This window comes from Mus musculus, chromosome 3, assembly GCF_000001635.26.
Source record: "Mus musculus strain C57BL/6J chromosome 3, GRCm38.p6 C57BL/6J".
Lineage (NCBI taxonomy): Eukaryota > Metazoa > Chordata > Mammalia > Rodentia > Muridae > Mus > Mus musculus.
In genome coordinates this window covers 5,331,712-5,356,711 of record NC_000069.6, presented here as the reverse complement: position 1 = coordinate 5,356,711, position 25,000 = coordinate 5,331,712, and the positions used below count along the sequence as shown (strand labels likewise).

At 35.6% G+C, this 25,000-nt stretch overlaps 1 protein-coding gene across 5 annotated transcripts in view, besides 1 other annotated feature; it reads right to left on the bottom strand.

The window, feature by feature from the left end:
• Nucleotides 1-25,000, bottom strand: part of Zfhx4 (zinc finger homeodomain 4) — a 197,644-nt gene that overhangs the window by 59,150 nt on the left and 113,494 nt on the right. The gene's annotated exons all lie outside the window — the stretch shown is intronic.
• Nucleotides 5,251-8,333: an enhancer, noted in NCBI's record as "VISTA enhancer mm1577". NCBI's record gives its function as "enhancer in: hindbrain (rhombencephalon)[8/10] | branchial arch[4/10]" and the evidence as "EXISTENCE:transgenic organism evidence [ECO:0001131][PMID:17130149]".

Genomic DNA, 25,000 nt, shown 5'->3' with positions numbered 1-25,000 from the left:
AGGAATAAAAACCTAGAAATCAAAGTGTGCAAACATACCCCCCCCCACACACACATACACACAACAGTCAATAGCTCTATGATATTGGTATAATGTAACCATGAATATATTCTGACATTTATATTTACTAAGAAGTGCATGCTGCTGTAATTTTTCATTTAGAACTCAGCTGATGATACTAATTAAGTGATAGCAGGTGCAGAGGATGCCTGCCATAGCCTCTCTGATATCCGAGAGAGATGTGTGTTCTCTGTCTAAACACTCATGAGTACCAACAATTGGCTTAAGCACCATTCTGTCCCTAGGTGCCTCCAATAGGGGATTCCCTTTGATTTAACACTTCCTTATCACATCAAAGAGGTGACAAGGCATCTTTGTGGATTGGCTGGTATGGGTTTTAAAAAAAATGGAAAGGGATTTGGCTTTCACCCCAGTATGCAAATTAGACTTAAGATCTCTAAGGGCTCTTAGAACTGACTACAGAAACTAAATATTTTAATATTCAAACTATGGATACATTTAACAAAATAATTAAAAGTTGAGTGCTTCCTTTTACTCAAAAGCTAAAAAGTGCAAATTATATCATAAAAAAAGTATGGATCTAAGTGAAAATATCTATTTGGTGGTCATACGTAAAATGTCTGTTCGGTCCCATAAAATGATCATTACTTTAATCAGTTTCATTCCCTGCAAAAATATTTGTTAAAGTTTTTCCTTCATATATCCTTAGTCCCATTTTTCACACAATCCGAACTGGCTGCATTCACTGTCCTCACTGAGGGCTTTGGAGAGTGTTGCCGAGTTCCTTTTGAATAAATGTGTAGAGAGCTCCCTGGGACACATTGGCCGAGTCACAGGAATTTCACGCAGCTTCCTCATCCATGTATTCTGTCCTCAGCATCTTAATGGCATAAGACATTAAATGGTCTGGACCTAGAAGTCTTGTTTCTCAAAGGATGACACTTCATGTTTTTTGAGTGAGATGGAATGTAATGGGGATTGGGAAGAAGGCCTGCTTTCCTATGATGAACCATAGTGACTGAGTCATGAGAAAGCACAGGCAGTACCTGCCAGACAGGCCAGTGAAGTGAGTCCTGTAAGGGGTGGGAAGCAGGTTGTATCTAATTTCTGAAATTCTTTTATCAACTCAATCTGCCCCAATAGCATTTATTCCAGAATTCTTACTGTATATTTTTAAAATATAATATATCAAAGCCATTGATGATATGATTTGATTCAAGATTAACTTGCTACATTTCAGATATCTTGCAGTATATGAAATCCCACAGCATAGCTAGTTTATTTGGGTCTTCTTCTTTCTGTAAATGCTTATTGACACCATAATTTCAGGCAGGTTTCATATCACTTTTCACAAATCATGGGTAAGATGGACACAAATAATTACAGGAATTAGTGCTACAGAGTGTGAAATTGGTCTTTCAGAAGAAGTGCATTCATTTTGTTTTGGAATTCCCTGCTGAGAAGTGATGTGTGCAGACTATCTAAGGACACTGTAATCCTCTGGTGCTTAAAAGAAATAAAGTTATATTTCCTTTTGACTAAGAAAAGGAAAGTATCTGTGTTATTAATATCAAAGACAAATTCCAAATACAATATGATGAACTGAAATGACAATCCTTGTTCCACAGAGGAGAAAGAAAACAATTTGAGATTTCGGAAAATTTGAGGTGTTGTTTTGTTTTCTTGTTTTTTTGTTTTTTGTTTTAACCTCAACAGAAGTAAATGTAATATAGACTTAAGTTTCATCTTAAAAACTACAAGGCAGCTATACATCTTGAGTGAGGTCTAAGAAGGTTGCTACGATTTGAGTTTTCTTTTCATTATTCTTTGCAACATTTTCATTGTCAGTGTTATAACTAAACTGAATGATGCTTAGTAAATCCAGGCACTGTGATCTGTAAAATACTGGAAACAAATTTGGTCATATGCTATAATGCCCTTTCATTAACTATGCATAATGAAGTAACAGTAAGTTTCTCTACTGAAGGTCACAGAGGAATTTTTTTTAACTTCTTGTTGCACCACAGAACAGCATTAGCCCAGCAGCATTAACCATGAGGCCTCCTTTCTCACCCTTGCATGCCTCGGATGAGTTCAATCTTAGGCAAACAGGAATCCTTAATCTTCTTTTTAATATTTAAAAGGTAAACCCCCTTTCACCTGCATGTGGAGGCTGCCTTTTTATCAAAGCCCAGAAAATCCCAGCAACAAAATCAATGTACACATGTTTGGAGCTGTTTTCAGGGTTTTGTAAGACCGATCTCTCAAATGGGGACGAGTTTAATGCTATTGAGCCAGGATTGAATCTGCCTGAGCCAGTGAACAACACAGCACCACTTCACTTCCTGCAGCTCCTGTGTATCCAGGATGGATAGTTCTCTGCAGAAACAACTGTGGAATTTCTCTGTGACTGCCTACCTCTCTTAATCCGACTTTGAACCTTTCAGGGGACTGGTTAAATAAATAAATAAGTAAGTAAATAAATATTTACAGATAACCTCAAATCAACAAATACAATTGATGATTTTTCTCTCTTCCATGTAAATACAGCATACTGACAGAAATTCCAATGCTGGTGGAACACCTTGGCAGAGGCAGGACCAGGCTGAAGACTAGGGATTCCTCTTAAAAGGCATAATGTGAGAGTAGCCCAAAGAACATGCCAATTTCTGCCTCCTGTCTTCAGGATAATGATTTGTCTATTGATTAAGAATGGCAATTTGTTTTAAATAAGAGTATCTCTAGCCTGATATATATTTGTTTATTTATTTGTTTGTTTGTTTGTTTGTTTGTTTAAAGACTTATTAACTTTATATATGTGAGTACATTGTTACTGTCTTCAGAAAAACCAGAAGAGGGCATTGGATCATATTACAGGTTGTGATCCACCATGTGGTTGCTGGGAGTTGAACTCAGGACCTTTGGAAGAATAGTCAGTCCTCTTATCTGCTGAGCCATCTCTCCAGCCCCTCTGGCCTGATATTTATAATACTCACCAATTAATTTTGGTTTCTTAAAAATTTAGACCTCCTACCTTTGGAAACGCACACTGACATTTGTAAGTGTACATTTTGTTATCAGAAGTTCAACAGCTAGTGCATGTGCAATGCCATGTGCACTTTTAAACTTTACAAATACATAGCTGCATATTTCTGAGTTAAATTGTGGACAATGTACTGCATTCAACCTGCAGCCATGGTGAATCCATTCGTTGCCTAACTTGCTTAACCACTTGGTGTTAAATCAATCAGGAATTTGCACAGTTATAGTTTTTCTTTCCTACAATAATGTTTTATTATGGCAAGAACAAGGCATTTTTATATTTTCCAATATTTTGGGAAACCAAAAAGAAACAATCTTGTTTATCTATTTCATTTCTTATTTAATATTTATTTATTTATTCATTCATTTATTTACTATTAGATATTCTCTTAATTTATATTTCAAATTACATCTCCTTTCCTTATTTCCCCTCAGAAATCCCTCCTATCCCATCCCCCTTCCCTGGCTCACTAATCCACCCACTCCCATTTCTCTGTCCTGGCATTCCCCTACACTGGTGTATCAAGCTTTCACAAGACCAAGGGCCTCTCCTCTCATTGATGTCCCACAAGGCCATCCTCTGCTACATATGTGGGTGGAGCCTTGAGTCCCTCCAGGTGTACCTTTTGGGTGGTGGTTTAGTCCTGGGAGCTCTGGGGGTACTGGTTGATTTATTTCATTTCAAGTTAAGAGTTTTCACAGACATTTGAAAAACTGCTGGGAATCTCGCAGAAAGTTCTGAGTATGGTTTATGATCCAGTGTTACCACAAAAATTATAAATTGTAAATATGATGAAAATCAACTCTGTATAATGACAGTGAGATTATATATATATATATATATCACAAAAACAAATGAACAAACACAAATTCAGAAAGAAAGAAAAGAAAGGGCTAGTTATTTAGAACCAATTGAAAGACCTAGTCTGGAACAAATATTCACAAGGAAGTATGAATGTTTAATTAAAAATATCCATTTTAAAGGAGTAATTTTAAATTTTGTCATCTTTAATAATTATTAATTTTCAGACATGTAAAGAACTTTTATTTCCTCTCCGCCCTCTCTTACAACACTCCAATTCACATTCTTCCAAAAGAAAAGTCTAGATTTTTGTGTCAATGCTGGGCAGAGGAATTTCCCTTGCTCATAAATATTTTAAATGAAATTTCTGCCTTTGTAGCTAAATGCCCTCTACAGTTAAATGGATATTGCTTACTGTTGGTCACCAGCTCAAGTATGCTGACAAGAATTAGTGAAAAATGTGGTATCATAGAAAACATCACACTGTTAGGTCTCAGAGACATGAAAGTCAGAATACAAAAGCCATTTCTTGCTCCTGCTCTGTGGACCAGGACTTCATGTCTAAATATGTACAAGAAGATGTGATAAAAATTAACTATTTCTCTTCTCTAATAACAGCATGTACATTCCAAGGTGAGCATAAAAATAATTTTGGTGGGAGCATTTTCCATTCTTATATTTCTTTCAAAAATAATATCAGCTCTCAAAAAAAAAACCTCAAATAACTAACTACTTGAAAGTAGATGTCTCTATGGCATAAAAGTAATTATGAATGCAAAAACTGATAATCTTGGCTTCAATGTACTGCAAAATTCCTCTGTGTGTGCACAACAGTACACTCAGTTTAATTTCAAAGTTTGTAGAGTCACATTTTCTAACTCAAAGGCACATTTCATAACACACTCTATACAGGGAATGCACCACTTAAACCATATTTTTTTAATAGCACAACTTCAAATGTCATCTTGAGTTTCACAAAACACTCTTTCTTTGCAGAAGTAATTAGCTAAGGCAGAGTTTGTGTGGCAATTAAAAACCACTTGCTTGTAGAAGCCTGTAGGCATTGTGTATTTTTTTAATGCTACTAGTACATATACGTATTCTTGCCTCTAGCTTAAATACAGTGACTGTTGTAGTTGGTTGCACAGGAATTGTCTCAGAACATTAAAGCAAGCCAAACACGATTGTATTCCAACTAAAATTGCTCTCTTTATACCGTGTATTGAAACTTGATAACTGTTGGTTATAAAATTCCTTTGATTTTCTGTAGGTAATAAAATACTTTGGCAATTACTATTGACAGTTCTGGATAATCTTGAAGCCTTCCTTGCCTGGAGAAGATGAGTGTTACAAATCACTCCACTGAAAGAGGGAAGAACAGCAGCAGGCAGCAGACAGGTTTCAATTTCACAATGCTGATTATCTCATTGGCAATTCCATGCATGCCTAAATCTGAGAATCCCTCAAGCAGCTATATGGACTTCTACTTTTAAAATGCCTATTACGCTTTCATACTTTTCCCTGCTTCCTGAAGAGTGCCATTTCGCCAAGCTTAAATAGCAGAAAATTGTACTGCTTTTCCTCTGCCCATCTCCTCAATCTCTATTAACCTGCCCAAGAACAAAGGCGCATGATGGCCCAGCTATAGGTTGACGAATAGGTTTGAAGTCATTTTCATTTACTGCCATGAGGATTTTTGTTTCATAAATGTACTTCCAACAATACCATCCTTTTAATACTTCCACAAATTACTAAAAAATGCACTGTTTCTGCAATGTATATCGGTGGGTTGGCCCTTGCTCAGTCAGTACGAGCACACTCCCACCACAAATACATTTTATTATTTGCATTAATGCCAAATGAGAGAATGTGATTATTAGAATGTGTCTTGACTTAAATAAAACTGACAAAAGTGAAGCTGGACCAAACAGAATTTTTTCCATTTCAGCTAGAAAAGAACAATAGGCCAGAAGCTGAAGGAATATGGTTGAAACACCTGGTTCTAATGCTTGCAATAGGTCTTTATTAGATGTCATAAACTGAATGATGCATTACTCTCTGGACGACTTATAGCTCACAAATGTTGAGGTAAAATGGAGGACAGAAAGTTCCTTTAAAACAATACGGTTAAACAGTCCTTTTAAATCAAGCTGTATTTATTAAATGCAGAAATCTTAATAACCTTACAGAGATTTGTTCATTCTTCTCATTTTATACATTCCTGCCATTCCTTTTTAAGGCTAAACCTTTCTGTTGGATGCTGACAAAAACTCTCTCTTTCTTAAGCATCATGAGAAGTCAGTCTAAAATGACAAATGCATTGTGAGACCATGGAAAAATCTCTCTCTTTCTCTTTCTCTCTCCCTCCCTCTCTCCCTCCTCCCCTCCCTTCCTTTCTTCCTTCCTTTCTTTCTTCCTAAGGAAATTTAGAAGGCTTCATGTCCATTCACTCTTTCAATTAAGTTAAAATTTCATGTGTGCTACAACAACAACAACAACAATGGCAAGGTAATTTGGCCTCGGAAACAGATTGAAAATAGGGTCTGTTTTACATTTAAAAAGATAAAAGAATGTTTTCTAAAATGGCAATTGCTGGTTGGCCATCGATTGGAAGCTTTAATCTCATAGCCTGCTCAAATTTCCCATTATGTCTACTGAGGCTTAGAAGGCTCGAGAGGCCAAACTGTGGCCTTCAACAAAAGTGGAGGGGGTTGCAGCATTAAGAAACACAGCTGTTGCTCGCAAACTGCAAATGTTAGAATAACTCACTGCCTGTTTTTTACTTGCCACTAATAAAAACTAAAAGTGTTTTGCATGCTTTCTATAAACAGTGCACTTAAGTTTTATAATCTAGTACATCTTATTAAGCGTGAAGTCTGCTGATCCCTAAATTATTCATAACGTGGTCCAGACTGATTAAGATTGGCTTGTTAAGGAGCACAAGAAGCAATTAAACTGACAAGGCAGTGCAGCCTTGATGTATACATTTATTATCAGAAGAATACCCAAAGTGAATGCCCTTATTAAGCAATGAATTTCACCTCACTGGCCTTCCACTATGGCTGCCACAGGCAGAGAGAATGAGGAACAACATGTCAAAAGCTAACTCTGAGGAAATGCCTATCTTCAAGTGAAACCGATTTTGTAATGAACCTTTCAGTTCACTCCTGAGGTAATAAATCCTGACTGGTGCATTAATTACTTGATAACATCCCATCAAAATGCAAATGTGGCACTTGACCCACAGGAACAGCTCAGTAGCTGGTAACTCTTCAGGGTGGACATAAATTGTCTGTTTTCTCTTATCAAACAGGGCATTTATTTCCATCTTGCTGGGGTGAATGTCACTTCTGCCACCCTCAGGCCCTGGATGGCCTGACACCATCATTTGCAGAAGCATGTCAGGAAGCACCAACATCCTAATTGCACTCGCACCTCTCTCCGTACCATCTGAGAGAACAGCCCCTTAGCCTACCTGAACCCCACTCCCCACCCCGCCACGACACACACACCTCATACACATACTCCTGAAGGAAAGCAACTCTCACGGACACACAGTGGCAGTGTCACAAAGGATCCCCCACCTCCAGAGACACTCTCATCTTGCTTCCCACTAACAAAGGACCAACTGAGAAATCTCCTTGCTTTCAGCAATCCAGGGAAAGCTGAGAGATGCAACTGCCTATAGGTGGCCTCCATACTTAGCAGCACAGGGAAAGCAGAGAGGCAGTACTGGAACCTATATTCACACCATGACAAGGAAGCATTTCTAGGTGCTGTTTTAATATTTTCACAATCTAATCAATACTTCATTAAGGAAATAGAAATGATCCACTCTAAACTCGAAGAAGAAAGAAAGAAAGAGAGAGAGAGAGAGAGAGAGAGAGAGAACAGAAGGAGGGAGGGAGGGAGGGAGGGAGGGAGGGAGGAAGGAAGGAAGGAAGGAAGGAAGGAAGGAAGGAAGGAAGGAAGGAAGGAAGGAAGAAAAAAGATATCCAGATGAGAGGGAGCATCTAAACATGGCTTAATAAACACTTGAAAATGGGTAAGAGAGAATCCTGTTCTCTTAGCCTGGTGAAACAGATTTACTTAGTTATGGAAACAGTTTCCACAATGAATGTTAATGAGAGTCTTTGTTTCCTATTGGCTGTTCACAATTCTGCTCTCCATCAATAGGTCTGACTCTTCCACCTGGGTCAATGTGCCTTCCAGTTGTGTTTATTTGTCTTGAAGGGTTGGTGAAAATCCTTAATTCAGGTTACTAGGCAACCCTGCAGGTGAGAAAATATAATGTTTGGCTGACTCCATTTTTGAATGCACACAGTGGCCTAATGCCTTCAAAATAGACTGCAAAGCGTGTACTGATGATTCTCTGATACCTTCTCTAAAGGCGAGGTCAGAAGAAAATTAATTGATGCTGAAAATAATGACAGAAGGAGAGGCACCACTGAGACTTGGTGTGACTGGCATGTGATAATGTTAGCAAGAATCTCAGCATGTGACTGGACAGTGTGATGAAAAATATATCCTGCGAGAGGGAAAAACAACTTACAAAACTTAATTAGTTTTTGACACTTCTTCATAAGTTATTATCTTTTCATTTGGAGCACTGCCTTGGGACATCAATACACAAGAAGAAATGAAACATTCTTATTGTAAATATGAAAGAATGACGACTTTATATTGTGCCTCTCCTCTTTACATGTCCATTTGAATAAACAAAATCTCCTTCTGCAGGAGAGGCACCCGAGAAGATGCAAACACATGTCCTATGAATATGACACGGTCTTCCTCAACTCATGATTCCATCAGGATGTATTTTATAATTTTGATTTTAAAAATGAGGTGGAATTCAAGTAAACGTGGTGAAAATAAGACTTTTAGATGGGCAGTGTTCAAATTATATCCTCCACTGCAATAAAGCTTCCTGTACAGCAAATGGATTTTTAATTCCTTTCCACTAACGTTCTTACCTAGAAGTGATTCACGCTGATTACTAAATAACCCTTGTGACTTGCTTTGTCTTTTGAATTTTAAAAATACATTTGCCTGGAGCAATGAATTTCATAAACCGGCAGCTCCCATGCTTGATGAATCAGTCTTACTTTATGCAGTGCAGTGTGGTAGAAAGCTGAGATAAGATATTCTATCCACAAGCTATTTGGTACAATTCAGCAGCAGCAGCAGCAGCTCACTAGTCCAGTGATAATACCTGGCTTGCGGATTGTAATGATCAGATTCTGTTTTTATTTCAAACAGGAGTAATTCCGAATACCAGAGGTTTTAATTTACATACATTAGTGAGGTTCAAATGTGGCAATAGCTACAAGCAAATTCACTTGCAAACTGTATGCTCGCCTTGCATAATGGGTTCCGTTTAGCAATTACTCACCAGTGAAGTGCCCAGATAAAAATGAAAACAAAGAGAGAAAAGGAAAATCATGATATATACACCATAGTGTGGACTAGGATAATTGCTGAACCACGGTGAAGGTCACATTTATATCTGTTTTAGTAATGATTTCATGGACTCTTCCTCTGTATTGAATTCCTAATGCAATTTTCATCCTAGACTGTGGGGTTAAACTCTTTCTTATCTGCAAATTTTCGTAAAATTTCAATACTAGCTTTCTATTATATAAAAATGAAAACACATTATTAGTAGTAGAAATTACTGATAACATTTTAAAGGACTGAAACGCATGCAAAGATCCATTATATAAACTAATCTTATACACTCATGCACGTGTGCATGCACACACACACACACACACACACACACACAATTCCCAAAAATTCCCAAGTCATACTAACTGAAACATTTAATAAAACCAAAAGGCTTGTAATAAAATACCTCTTCTAGTTACATCACATTCACACTGACCACAGTATTGAGCCTAAATTCCCAGCAGCATCATTACGAGACATTTTTTGCCACCTTTCTGAATCTGAAAAGCTTCCTACATTTAGTGAAGATTAGGTAATGCTGCATGCAATCAATAGCAGCTATCAATTCTGTGCCTTGTTCAGCAGAACATATTGATTAAAGTAAGGAAGAGGGCTCACTAAATATTGCTTAAAACTGGTTGTTTCTTAAAACCAATCTGTAGTTTATGGAAAAATATTACTCATAGAAACAGTAAATACTGAAATTAAGATAAAAATAAGAGTGGTTTAGTTGCCATTTATATAACCATAAGGTCGTTAAAACCAAGCATTGGGCAAGACTTGAACACATGAACTTTGATTTTCCAATCTCTGGGCTGCTTGTTGTATGATCTTGTTATTAAAACATTGACTCTCCTTTCAGATTGATATGCTAATAATATACCCAATAGTAGCAGACACAAGTACTATTCTAAGGAAATTATAAGATTGCCTAGAGAAAAAGGCATGTTCAATTTCACATATTTTAAGTTGCAGATCCAAGAAAACTAAAAAAACATTGATCATGCTCCTAGACAGAATCATGCTCAGAAGACATAGATGGAGTGAATATGCAATAGTGATCTGGGTCTCTTGATAGTTGCGTAACTACCACAGAGGCTCAGATTGTACTGGTTTCTGGTAGCTGTTGGTCATAAAGGCCTAGGTAGGCACTTTAAGTTAGAGTGGGCACAGTCTTTCCTTTCTGTGTTATCAAATAAGCAAGCACACTGCCTGTGCCTCGGAGAAGTTAGGCTTTATTAGAAACCATTCAATAAACCAATATAGGTAGCCATAAGTTAAGAATGATGAGAAACCAGAAAATAGAGAAAAAATAATTAAATATCATGCTTTATAGTGTATTAGAACACTTTGTCTTTCCAATCAGTTATAACAATATTGTCAGGAGAAACAGCAATAACTTTTTCATTTTAAGTTGCAAATAAGAAATAATTAGGTACTTGAAGTTTTAAGAACTAGTTGGGATTGTGGTACTGAAGACAGTCTATGCTAAAATGTTTAGATAATAGCAGCTGGTCCACATTCTTCCAGGAAGCATCAACCAGTGAAGGACTGTGTACTTTCTTATCTTCCTATTGTTCCACCCCACTACCCCACTGCCCAGATGGAATTGTGCAATATTTTGTTGAAGACAAGACACATCTTGGCATGCATTAAGAGCACCAAAGATGGAGATTCACCCCTAACAATTTCTTCCTATGATACAGGAGTAAAAACACACATTATACCACAGTTTCTCTAAAAAAGAAACTTCCTAATGCTGGGCTGTAATAAGAAATCATATTCTAAGCTATTTAATATCTTTGTGTGCATGTATAATTCTCCTGATGTCATTGTTCCATAAAGTACATCCAGTGGGTACTATTTTTCCCCTAAAGTGAATCAAACATTGTAATGTCAGTTGACTTTAAGTGACATCATTTCTGTCTTTCATTTTTTTATATGATCAGCATTATTTCCCCTCTAGTTGTCCCATCTAGACATTAGATGTGCTGCCCTGCCATATTATTAGTTTAAACTTTAGGTTCCCAGCCTTTGAAAGCTTCAAGATAATACCTAAATATCTTTCCAATGCAATTGTATTTCTTGCTTGCTTTGAGATTCCATATAAGATCTTCCTTGTCTTTTGTTTTTCCAGCACAATCATTTGACCTTGTATGTCACTAAATGTTTCAATGCCTACTTGGAAATGGTTGGTTCTACAACTTTCAACAAAGGTACTTATCAATAGGTGTTGATGACAATACATGAACCTGAATATGGAACAATAAGCCTTTAACTACCCAAACCAGTTAGACAAACTAGAGGACTCAGAAACCTTTGTCTAGTACTTCACTTAAATATCTAAATTTACTTTGTTATAAAGATCACAAAAGCTTTAAACTAGCATTGCTGTTCTTTTCCACGGTAACTTTTTACTTTCCTTACTTTCAAACACAAGGGAGGCTTTTCCTTCTAAAGCTAGACTTGTGCTTTAGCTAATCATTTGTCTTTCTGCTATCAGTGTTTCTGCAGGGAAATGTAGCTACATACACCTTGTTATCCATTTTCCTGAGGACTTGAAGAGATGGTGGAGGAAGCTACCTCTTACTTGAGTCTCTGCTAGGGAGTTAGCGGCTAAGCAGAGACAGCAGACTATGAAGGTGTCCACAGAGATGACATCAGCCATTGAAAAACTTTCCCTCTGCTCAGGAGGAAGAAGGAAGAAGCAGTAACATCTTACATGAAGTTGTATTTTAATTATATCTGAAGAAATTTTGGGATGCTTTTGCTATACAGAAACAATCACATAAACATTACTCATGGGACATTATCTTTAAATAAAATTATCAGTAAGCAGACAGTCTATTGTGCTTCTTCAAAAGGAAGAGTGTCGAATGGTAAGAATGAAGCATGGGAATGATTATGGTTTGCACTAAACACTGTTCCTGTTGGATTTTTATATTACAGCATAGAATTTACTGTATTTATCATATAATTAGTCACATAAGTTCAGGGCCAGAATCTGTAACCATCACTGGAGAGTACAGAGCGTCCTTAAGCAGAAGCAATCTGTGGCTGCACATGATGAAGAATTCACCAAAGCATCCTTTCATGAATGCTGGTGGTGGTGTCTCTTCTCAGCTGATAAAAGCATGAGGAACCTCCTATGATACTAAGCTGTGAAACACACCTGCCTGTACAACAAGATCCACTTTAGAACTTTCAGCTGACAAAGTGAAAACTCACTTACTTCTAGCACTTCAGAAAATGGTGGCCTTGGAACAGCATCAGCTCAACATTTCCAACTTGGAAGTCATTACAATTAATACATGTATTTAGATTGGGGGTCTTGCTATGCCAAATACAGTTCCAAGCACACATTTATAGCAGAATCAGAAAGCTGTGAAATGTTGCAGTTTTACTAGCAAGAGTGGCATACTGTCATAGGAAACAGGTCCATTAAAACACTTAAAATGCTATTTGGGTTCATGACCAAGAAGAGAAGGGCCCAGTGTGCATTGAGTCAGGTTTTCCTGTTCAAGAGAATCAATTTGAAGTGGAGTGCATTAATTACTTCAACAGTGACATCAAGGGAGCTTTCCCAATCAGAATAACCATAGGCATTCTTAGGTGTATTTTTATTGTCTTCATATTTAGTGTTTTATTGAATTTGTAATAATAATTTCACTACTAACCAAAGTAGTTGCTGGGTTTAAACAAGAAAGTGATAAAAAGAATGAGAAAGTATACAAAAGGGAAAGAGAAAAAGACGCATAATGAAAATACAGCAATCTTTTTCAGAGTCTTTGAAAATAAGAGTTAGTCTTCAATGAGTCCACTTTGACAGACAATTATGTCATATTTAATCATGTTTAAGGATTGCTGGTCCTCGGAAAGGAGGACACATGTAAAATTATTGTCACAGGAGTCCCTCAAAATTCACCTATGAGGATTACAGAAACTAAAAGCAAATAAATGAATTTTAAGTGAGTTTGTTTCTAAAGATTTGCATTTGCACAGAACACTCCATTTTGTTTATAATTTGAAATTAAATTGGAATTTTTAATGCTAATATAGTTTATTTCATTTTTAAAAATTATTCTTGCAATAAGAAGACTATCTTTATCATTTGTTAAATCAACAAGTCATATACATGGCTTAAAATATTTCAAGTGAATATAGTTAAGATATAGACTGGTTTAAATTACTTTAAGTATACACATATTTGCCAGAAATTTATGTTATTTCACTCTCCTCCAGTAATTCTCTTCTACTTCCCCTTTCCCAATCACTATTTCACTCCTAATTAAAGGCAGGGGAAATTCTTCATTCCTTGGGAGGTGACACATTTCCCCATCATTCTGTGCTTTGCAGGAGGTGAAGTGTCTAGTAATGTTCATTGTTATCACACGGTTACAGTGCCCTGCAAGTATGGACAAGTTATTAGGTCAGACACTAACTTCCTAAGTGAAAAAATGATGTGTGTTCTTTGTGAGATCCTTAGCAATGGCTGGAGTTGGTGCTAATTAAGGCCCCATGGCAACATGGCTCCAGAGAGGTCGGTGACTTCTTTCTGACGCCTAAACTGTGCTCCACTCAAAGGAACTGCCCCTAATCTGAAGTGGTGTGATGTAGAGCTGGCCTTTCAGATCCACCGTATATTTAAAGGAAAATGACAGTTAATGGCAGGGGTGTCAAAAAAGAGCAGATGGAAGAGCTCTGAGAAATGTCACTCTGCAGCTAAGTTTACCTGCAATTAGTTACTGTGTTGAAGAAGCAGTGGACAATGGAGCCCTGGGCACATTTTTAAGGACTTTGGTGTTCCTAAAATACATGGAAGCAAAATGCACATCAGGTAGTGCCTGGAATGGACAGCTTTCAGCAAACCAAGTGGCATCTGTATTCATTAGGGACCAGCTCTAGACCTCCCCTTCCTTTAGCCCAAAGCATTACAGTGGTCTTCTAGAATTATTAAACTACAATGGTTTTACTGATGTTAACAGAATGCAATAATAAATCCAGGATAAAGAACATTCTGTTACATTTCTTCATGGAAATAAGTCATTGTGGTGATTAATCTTGAACTCATTTTCTTTCACCTCTTGAGGCACAGAGCTTGAGAAACCCAAATAATACTCAAAGGGAAAACCCAAATTTATTGTCAGTTAATAGACATCCGTACTGCTTACTAGTTAATTGAAATTTTTCTGACCTGTTGGCCCAAATCTTTCCTTGCTTTTTTAAATTTCAACTAGTTCTTCCTACACATCAGCACTGTATCTGCATGCTGAATGGATACTGTATGTCCCACAAGAGTTCTTGTTATTATTATGCTCCAGAATAATTTTTTTTCATACTACAACAGCTAAGGATGAATCAGAGTTCTGGCTTTTAGCACTGGGTTTTATAAACTTTACAAAAAACCAAATGGACACTATAGCACCAGGCTTGTAAACAAGTCCCAAAGTTCCTTGCAAAAATATATTTAAAGCTTTAGAATTATATCTGCAATTTTTTAAGGCTTAAGAATTATATAATTAAAAGCTGCTTATCAATGTCAAGGTGCATACTCATACATTATAGGTCATATTACTTCACTGGTATTCAGTCTTTGTATAAAAACTTTTTTCATATGAAAACAATCAAGTTTAGTGCATACTAAAACTTGTACATTGCTGTATACAACAAAGATATAGACTAACCATAGAATAGAACTGAAGACATTAGAGGTCATTTATTGCACAGTATTCATAATACAGGTGAAGGTGTGGACCCCCTGCTTCCTCTAGCATCATGCAGCCTGAAGATTAGCATCTTGTTTCCTATGTACTCATATAAGAATGATTTTTCTTTCTTAACCTACGTTCAGAAATTATCACAACAAATAAAATGTTCCAAAATTAAAACATATTGTGAACATAAAAACATGAATCTTCAAATCTGACCTACAGCTTTGGTATTCAAACTTTTTTTAAAGACCTTGTCAAACTGCAAATGCATAGTCCTAATTATAGAAAGAGCTTCCTACTTTAAAACACAGGAAATCTACTTTCACATAGAAAACTACTAGAGTGCTTCTCCATTCCCTATAATGAACATATTCATCCAATGTGGACCTTGGAACACATAATGAGACTTGCACAAGCAAGTAATTCAGAAAAAGTCTTATTTGATGATTGGAAAGCACTTGATTGAATATCAAGGAAAAGACTTATTTTGCCCAAAGTGAAGAGGATAATTTTTTTGTGCTATTTTTAGGTGAATGTTTTATCAATTTCTTTCTAAATTGTCATTGTTTTAGCAATATTAAATATTAAGCAGAAAAACTTATCTAAATTGTTTTTACATCCGTCCTTTTAAAAAGCAGTCTAACAAGAGTTTTTTTTTCTATTATCTTTTGTTTAAATATGAATGGCAGGTGCCTCTCAGCCCCTTTAAACATTCTTTTCTGGTTGAGCTACTATTTATTACTCAACCAAGGAGGACACAGCCGTCCATCCAATGTGCTCAAGTCAGTCTGGGGAGATGCTCAAATTTTCTCTTGGGAATCCAAAAGGTAGTGAGCTTCTGTAGCTGAAGAATTCCAGCCTGGAGGTTCTGGTTCTGAGTGTTATAGAAGCTGTGTCTCACAGCATCCTCCCCAACACACAGCCAACAAAACAGAGATAACTGCTGCCACTGGACTGGCAAGCCTACAGCTATAGAGCATATGTTTCTTTGATAGCAATTACTTGTTGATTCTTTAGTAGAGAATCAAACACGGTTTTATTAAATTAATAGTTTTGAACCTTGTTATCGATTTTACTTTATATTAATATAATCTTAATACAAATAGATGACACATTTAAATGAGGACTTTTTTTTTCTTTACTTTTTAAACTTATTGTGAAATGTGGTCGGTTAACTTTTCAATAATATTCTTTTAATAACACCTTATTGTCATTCTTGGTAACAAGTATGTCAGGTTGGTGTTAGATCAGAACACTTAGCTTGTTGTTTTTCAAATGTGTTATTTTGTTAAACTACTTAGGGTACATGTCTAGGATAAAAACAGATATAATGATAGCCAATGAAATACAGATGTGAGAAGGGTCAAGTTAATAGAATTTATCACAATCATCACAAGGTAAGACATAAACAAGTTAGCCTGGCAGTGGTGGCAGACACCTTTAATCCCAGAATTTGAAAGGCAGAGGCAGGTGGATATCCGAGTTCGAGGCCAGCCTGGTCTACAAAGTGAGTTCCAAGACAGCCAGGGCTACACAGAGAAACCCTGTTTGACCCTTCCCCCGAAAAAGATAAAAAGTTATTATTATTGCTTACTTTAGAGTCATGAACAATTTCAGTGTAAAATATACTTCCTGTACCACTTAATTATATAGAAATAATTTATTAAAATATATCCAGATGTGTAGGATAATTTTCCCCAGTGCCCTAAGATGCTAATATAGATAAATATCAATAGAGCAACTCTTGTATTTTAAAATAAATTATGAAGTAATGACAAAGGGGTGCTTTAGCGATTGCTGGCATGCCACACAAAATCAAATCAGAAGCACAATCAAGTCAGTATGGGTCATTTTAAGTGGAATTCTAATACAAATTTACACGGAAAAGTGATGTCTCAGATGATGCTTTGAGAACATGACAAGTTCTCTGTGCATATGCACATATATTTTCATGGCATTTGATAGTCTAAAATGATACTACTAGAATAGAATTATTCAGATCTCAGATAACAGTAGTATTCATATCTCAAATCCACAAATTGAAGTGGGATTTGGTAAATACCTAACTAATTTGATTAACTGAGATGAGTAAACTAGATACTTATGAACCATGATCTGTGTTGATCCTGAATGCTTACTTTGACTGCATAAATCAATTTAGACTGGTTAAATGCTAAATGTACTCTCTTCATAGAATAAAGTAAAAATTAGATTCCTTTGTCATTTTGCTATTCTCATTAAAGTTATAAGCTAAAACGATATTCATTTGCTAATTTCCTGACAACATACTGTTTTTTGCACAGTGCAGAGTCTAGAGGCTCACTCATTATCCATGGTAATTTTGTTCTATGATTCCCCATTAGAGCACTTCATATAAAAGTTTCTTTTAAATAGTACTATTATGTTACAATCAAAAGAGAGAACTTAGCCAAAATGTTTATTTACCATCTTGTAGACAGTCAAAACAGTCTGTTGATGCACTCTTTGGTATTAATTCTACTCATCCAAGAGTGGATGTAGGCCAAAATGCTTGATGGCTCTTTGGAGAACTTCTACAACTGTGTGTTAGTCTTGTAAGAGCCAACAGACAGACCATAATAGAAGTCACTTAATACCCAGTCAGCTGACTTCTTTCTCTACCCTCAGAATGACACATAATTACTCAAGGTGCTAGCTTTCCGGTATGTGAAATAACACACTAGTGTGAAATAAATGTTTCCATGAGTTATTTTATTGCAGTACTCAATTTAATCAAGGAAATGTGGACAACATGCTAGCATAATCTGATAAATCCCATAAAAGAGTACACAGCACAGTAATAATGATCAAGTTAAATTGCTCACTTTTATGCTCTAGACCTTATGCTCCCATTTTGAATAGTTTTCCTTTTTTATAAGAAGAACTAAAAAGTTTGCTTTTAATCATGAAGTAAGATTATGTATGACTACACTATATAAGCATATAATATAATAATTGACATCAGCCATCACCAATTTGGGAGAATTTCAGTTTCTAAGTAAAAAATTTGCATGTCTCCAAATATCTCAAAGGGGCACTTCAGTATCTAACATCTATTCCACCAGAACCAATACCAGAGCTATGTTTGCTCCTCTTTCAGAGTCACTGCTACTCATTGAAGTGTAGAAAAATTCTACAAGAGGGAACTGTATATACCTTCAAATACAAATATAAAAACAGAAAACAAACAAACAAAATGAGATTATCAAAACAAAGAGCCAAGATGCAAGACTAGAGCAGAAAAAATAATAATCAAAAAATAAGACTCAACATGTATTGAGATTCAAATTGTACGATGCAGGAGATACCATGGATGAGCACTAATGAAGGGGGTATATGTTACAAGAACTTTGAGGGGAAGAAAAGCATAACAGCCTACAAAAAAAGACACAGAAGAGGGAAAAGACAGGAGACCAAAGAGGAGAAAGAGGTGAGATGATAATATTAATTGTGTTCCTAATATATGAACAACACAGCAAATAATACTAGACTATCATGGACCTCAGTTCATGCTGGGAATGAAGTTACTGATAAAAGGTAAGATTTCCCAACCAGGGTCAACCATGGTACTACTCTAATGTGATTGCTTCCTGAGAATTCTCCAAACTTTTTGTTCATTAATGATCTTGATAGGTGCAACTTCTGTAAACTATCAGTTAGGTTATTTATCCAGAAAGCATTTTCTCACTTTGAAATGGGGAGTCTGATAATACTAAAGTATATATGTATAGTGTACTTAAAACATTGCCATCAACACACCATATTTAGGAAAGGTCTACTAGCAAAATCATCATCATTGTTAACAATTAATGGCCTTTTCCTGGGCCTACTTCATACTTTCTATTCACACACCCAATGTTTTAGTTAAACTGTACTCCTTCCCTTTGCAGCGTACCCAGAGGTTTTCAAACTCAAAGCCTTTGCTTACCAATCTTAACATTGGAGGCTCACGACCTCACATCCTTCTCTCAATGCCGAAATCTTGCCCACACTTCAAGTTCTTATATCCTGCTGTGCTCTATTTTGCATCAGATTTAATATAAGTCACTTTGTATAGGGCTCCATCACCTTGTTTCTAGTTCATCTTATGACACTTGATTATAGTCATACATTCACCAACTTTAAGCTGTATATGAAATGTAAACTGAAATTCAAAGACAGTTTTGGGATTGGACTCTACACAATGGCATGCCAATAAAAAGTCATTTAATTTTTGCTGAATTAAAAACACGAAAGATACTTATAACCCTAAGTTAATACATTTGATTTATGGCAAAATAAATATATTGGTCATTGGATTTTTCCATTAAATTACAAGCAATCGTGCTATGACTGGTGACTGCCAATAAATCTTGTGCCTTGAGCTGTACTCCATCATGTAAACATTGTCCTGAATTCTTACATTCAAATATCATGAATTATGTGTTTCCCTGGGGTTTTTGATTTCCACACTGAAGTTCACGATCCATGACAGAACTTTCATATCTGGTAATGTTATGTCAAGTTTTGTATCAATGTTTTAATTACCATACCTTAAATTAAAACACTTTTCTATCTTACATAAAAACACAGTGGGGGCCTGGGGATATAACTCAGTATTAGTGCTTTCCTTCAGGCACTAAGGGTCTTAGATCTATCCCTGCATGCCATTTAGCTGAGAGGACATACTTTTAGCCTACATATTTCCTATTTTATGCAAATTGGTTTCCAGGGGTTATTAAAACAAAAGCTGGATTCTAAAAGTCATTTCTAAAATAGCAATATTTATAAATTTGGCATGTTTGATATATTTATTTATAATATCACATTTCTTCATTCTCTGTTTCTAAGTATCTCACACCAACCTTTCTATGTATTGCTTTAATTTGTGGTGACCAAATAGCTGACTTCAAGTCACATGTTACATATTCACATGTTCTAAATGATGTTTGTAGCTTTCTCTGGTGAAGAGGGTAGTGAGGAAACAGAATGCCGGACAGAATTTTGACACTGATTCCCAATGGCCCAATGATGAGAGAGGGGTAGTCATCATGGAAATGTTTTATATGTATGTATGTATGTATATTTGCTTCTGTTATTATTTTTGGCAAATCAATTCAGACTCGGTCAAAATCTGCATGGACATTTCTTCAAAACTGAGGGATATATACAGAGAAAGTAGAGACCATGCAAGCCAAACACTCACTTGCCTCAGAACTCTCTACATAAAACCACAGCACCTTATTCTAAATCCTGAAAACCTGCCTCATTTCTCCACATCTGTTGACCGCATTGCGATCATTGCTATGGTAATTTCATTTATTTTAGTTTATACTGGATGCTCATAGTAGAAAATGCAAGTTTATTTCCTGTAAAAATATTTACAAAGTATTTTCAAAATATCTTAACTACTACAAAAAATTTTAAGACATAGACTTGTCAACTATGCAGGTGTTAGTCTATGTAAATAAAAATTATGGGGTTTAATATGGTAATGCAGCATAAATATTCCAATAGTCTTCATTACAGAAAACTACTTTAAAGAGAAACAACTTTCCCTTGAAATTTTTGGTAAACAAAATTCAATATTTTTTGTCATGATGATTAAAAATTTGGTTAGTTTGAACAAACAAAACATTAATATTTCATCAAATTATGTCTAGATGAAAGGTAGAATTTACATTATACTTATTACAAATGATGAGAGCAACTTAATATTAACTATGGTTAATTTACTACACATTTTAATTTGTTGAGTTTTCAATAGAAATGGTCTGTCATCTCAGACCAGGTAAATAACATCAAGGTAGCATAATGAGAATATTTATTGTCACATTCTGTTTTAATTCTAATAGGCTAGAAATTACAGACTAAAACCATTTTACTGTTTTGATACAGTAAAATATAAAAAATTCACTTAACTTTTTTTTGGAGAAAAATTCTCAGTATGCTTAAGAATGAATATCTGAAGGATGGTTGCTTTGCTAATTACAGATGGCTCAGGTGTTTATATGTCATAGACTTTAACTCTAACAGTAAACCAGCAGTACTGTGTTATATTGTTTTTTACTGCCCTCAGCGTAATTAGAGAGTGGAGCTGGAACTCTTTATGCTATTGTGTGAGAGAGAGAAAAAGTGGTGGACTGTGCATTAGCACTTCAGCGAGGGCGAGTCCAGTGACATGAAAGATTCAGATGTATATTAAACCTCACACATGACTGCCTTTTTTATTATGGTATCTTGTTTACATATATTAGGGTTGGTGTTGGTGTGATACCTAAATTAATATTAATATCATATGAACATTTATTTTAATAGTTAATAAGTCAATAAGTAGTATAAACATTGTAAAAATTATGTAATAGAAATTGAAAGAAATAGATAATACACTCTTATTTTATGATATCTAAAATTAATTGTAGTAAGAACTCTCAATATTGCTAGGATTTTTAAAATATCGACCCAACAGCCATGTATCCAGGGGTTTACATAGCTGTGACTATAATCTAGTTCCATTTGTCAGACAAGAAATTTGATGAAGATAGATTCTACCAAAAGCAGGTACAGAAGAAATAGTAAGATGAATACTATGCAAATAAGAGATTGGTGTGTTTAGAAGCTTGATTATCATCATTATATTATTTCATCTTCTATATATTATCTTCAAGGGTAAAGGGGAATTACTAAGGAATATTTCCCCATGAGCATAACAGCACACGAGCTGTCCATATGATTATAGCAATGGAGAATACCCAGATGATGAATTTGAAGATTTGAAATATTCTCATGTGTTGATGTCATCCTGAGAACAGGCAGGCTCTTGGAGTTTGAGTTAGAAAAGTTGTTTATTTTCTTTTAAAATATCACAAAATTGTAAAGCCCTTTTACTTCAGGGCAATGTCTTGCTTTCATTAATAACTAAATGTGTTTCAATAATGGATAATTTATAGTAGATTTTGAAGTGTGCTATTTTTGCCATGGTAGTAAAAGATTCTATCATGACTATGCATAGACTCTGAATATTATATAAGGACATGGTGAATAAACCTTTCATTGCTATGAATAAAGAGAGAGAAGTGAAGCACTGTTATAAAAAGGGAATGCTATCATCTATTTTCTTTCTAATGCTTAAATATAAATGGCTAGCATTGCAGTGTTAAGAATTAAGCCATTGTTATTGTCCTGATGTTCCATCATTCAGGAGAAACAAAACGGACAAAGACAGTTTAAGTGCATTGTGAAACAACACTTTAGGAGTGTTCTTTTCCAAAGTTAGATGAGCTTTCATTAAAATATATCTTTAATAAAAGTCTTCCTTTCTACTAGTCAGTAGAAGAGTCAGGTAAATGTAATGTCCTTAATAATAATTAGCTCTGTAAGATTTATGTTGTCATTTATGTGAGTTCTTTAAAGGGGTGTCATTTCAGAAATTCATCTACAATGAGAAGCCCTTCTATAGGACAGGTACTGAAGAACAAAGGCAGGAAGACAACATCTTTCTATGCTCCTCTAATGCTATTTGTGCCCCTTCTAACAAGACGTAAGTGATGTAGAGGAATGCGTAGCATTGAAAAATATTTTGAACTCTAGTGCCTTAATTAATGTCAATGACACCCTTGAAAAAGATAAAGGGTCATTTTAATAAGTAATGAAACTGCTGAAATTTTGTGAGAGGCATACTCTGACCTTCACCCAGGGGTCACTTCTATGCTTAACAAAGTGATGTAAAATGAACTGTTTTCATAAACAGATGGGCTCTAGGATAATGGCTTGTACTTTTTAATTTCCTTTTTGGCAGTACATTACGCCAAATGTCAGCAGTGTCAATAGTCTTCATTGGAAGTTGCCTGATATTGCTGAGGCCTGATATTGCTGGGATGTTTCCTACAGACATCCAGCTGTTTCTCAACTCAGCATTACACATTGGAAGTAGATAAGAGTATGAAAGCACAGAAAGATTTAAAAAAATCCATATTCTCAATCAAGGAGAAGAAATTATATCAAATTCCCAAATTAAAAATGGGAATATTCAAGTTTTCATTATTTCTACTCATCTATTTTGCATTTCAATTGCAATGTGATCTTTTGAATACCCTCACCCCAAACCCCTTTTGTTACTAAGCCTTACTATTAACAAGGAGTAAGTGATGCTCCATTCTAACAGTTTCAATCCACAGAGTCCACATGTGGCCTGTGTGAGCGCAGACAGACAGGCTGTACCCTGCAGAACAACTAAACCTATAAATCTCCAGAAATCCCTTGCATCTATTATGTTTATTTAGGCTGCTGACAAGCCTGCTGGGCTCTGGACAGAGGAAATTACAAGCGCTCTAGCTCTAGAAGGCTTGGCAAGAAGATGCTAGAACTGGAAGAGAAGAAACATCACATCTAGCGTTGGTTACCATTTCCATAGTTGAGATTGCAGTAAGTGAGATGGAAATTCCATTGAAATGAAATAAATTGCATTCTGAAATCCCTACCTGGCTCATAGTGATGATGCTAATGTTAAACATTTAAACTATATTCCACACACTTTATGGAATATGACTGAATCTAACAGTGTTAACCAGTTACTTATATTCTCCTAAAACTTTTACTCTTAGCCTGTAATCACTTTTCTGCTAATCTGTATTAACAGAAAAATCTCCTAGAAATCAATAGATGTTGGAAGCCATTATAATAATTGCTATTTGGTAAGTATATCCCACTAGAAATATTTTATAGTCACATGTTTAAACATCACTGGAAATTTGCCTATAGCTACTGCCAAAGGAAATGCTTATGTTTTAAAGTATATTCTACACAAAGATAAAAATTTAATAAGACAAAAATATTCTACTCAAATTATGTATCTGCAATGCCAAAGGAATCAAGTAAAAAGGCCAACTCCACAATTCCTATTCTCTTTAGTCTGGCTACTCTTTATAAGTTATTAATTTTTAAAACCAAGTTATTTTTTTATTTTGAAAATAGTCATATAAGACACATAAGCAAAGGTATTTAAAAAATGAAGCTAGGCTTCATGACATACACTGGCAGTTCCAGCTACCTGGAAAGCTGAGACAGAAAGATTGAAAGTTCCAGGCAACAGAGGGAGATTTCACCTCAAAACTTATATTATAAAGTGGGGTTCAGCCCTGTGGTAAAATTCTTACCTAACATGCATAATGTCTTTGGTCCAAACCTCAGCACCCAATACTGAAGGAAGAGAATGAGAAGGGGAATGGGAAAGAAATAAAAATTCCAGTGATGAAAATGATTTTTATTCAGCACCTCAGATTTGTTAAACCATACTAGTTCCTATGAGTTGACATTTATTACAAAGAGAAATCAAGTAAGTTACTTAAGAATAATGACTTTTAGAATATAGTTGGAGAGAAAGGTAAGTCATAAAAAGCAGATAGAAAACTAAATAAATCACCAGACAACTGGTGGATGAATACTTATTTGTGAATATTTTTGATTGATTTTAAAAAGTAAAACTCACAATTCAACATATCTTCGTGAAAAGGGAAGACACAAGCTAAGTATTCTCAATCAGACAGCTCACCAATCAGAAAGCATACATATATAAGTCATTGGCCTTAATACATGCACTAGCAATATATCCCTTCCTACGCAAAAGTCTATTAACAGCTTACAGAGTCAGGTAAACAAACATGTTCTGCAAAAGCCATCCAGCAGAAGTAGGACACTGTATTATGAGGTGGGGTCCAGTACATATAACATGCAATATGAATGTGTCCCATTTCCACTTAGACATGAAGACCATAGGCTTGCCTTCTAGCTTCCCACTGAAGCCCAGGAAACTACTCCTTCAGTTTTGCTCAGATATTGCTGTGTTTAACCATATCTACAAAATTATTCGTTAAGCTTATACTATCTATTCTTGTTTCTGAAAAATCACTACAGTGCCTTGGAAATAATTTAAGAATTATTAGGCATTTAGCCAAACCTGAGCTTGAAAAGGCTAGAGAAG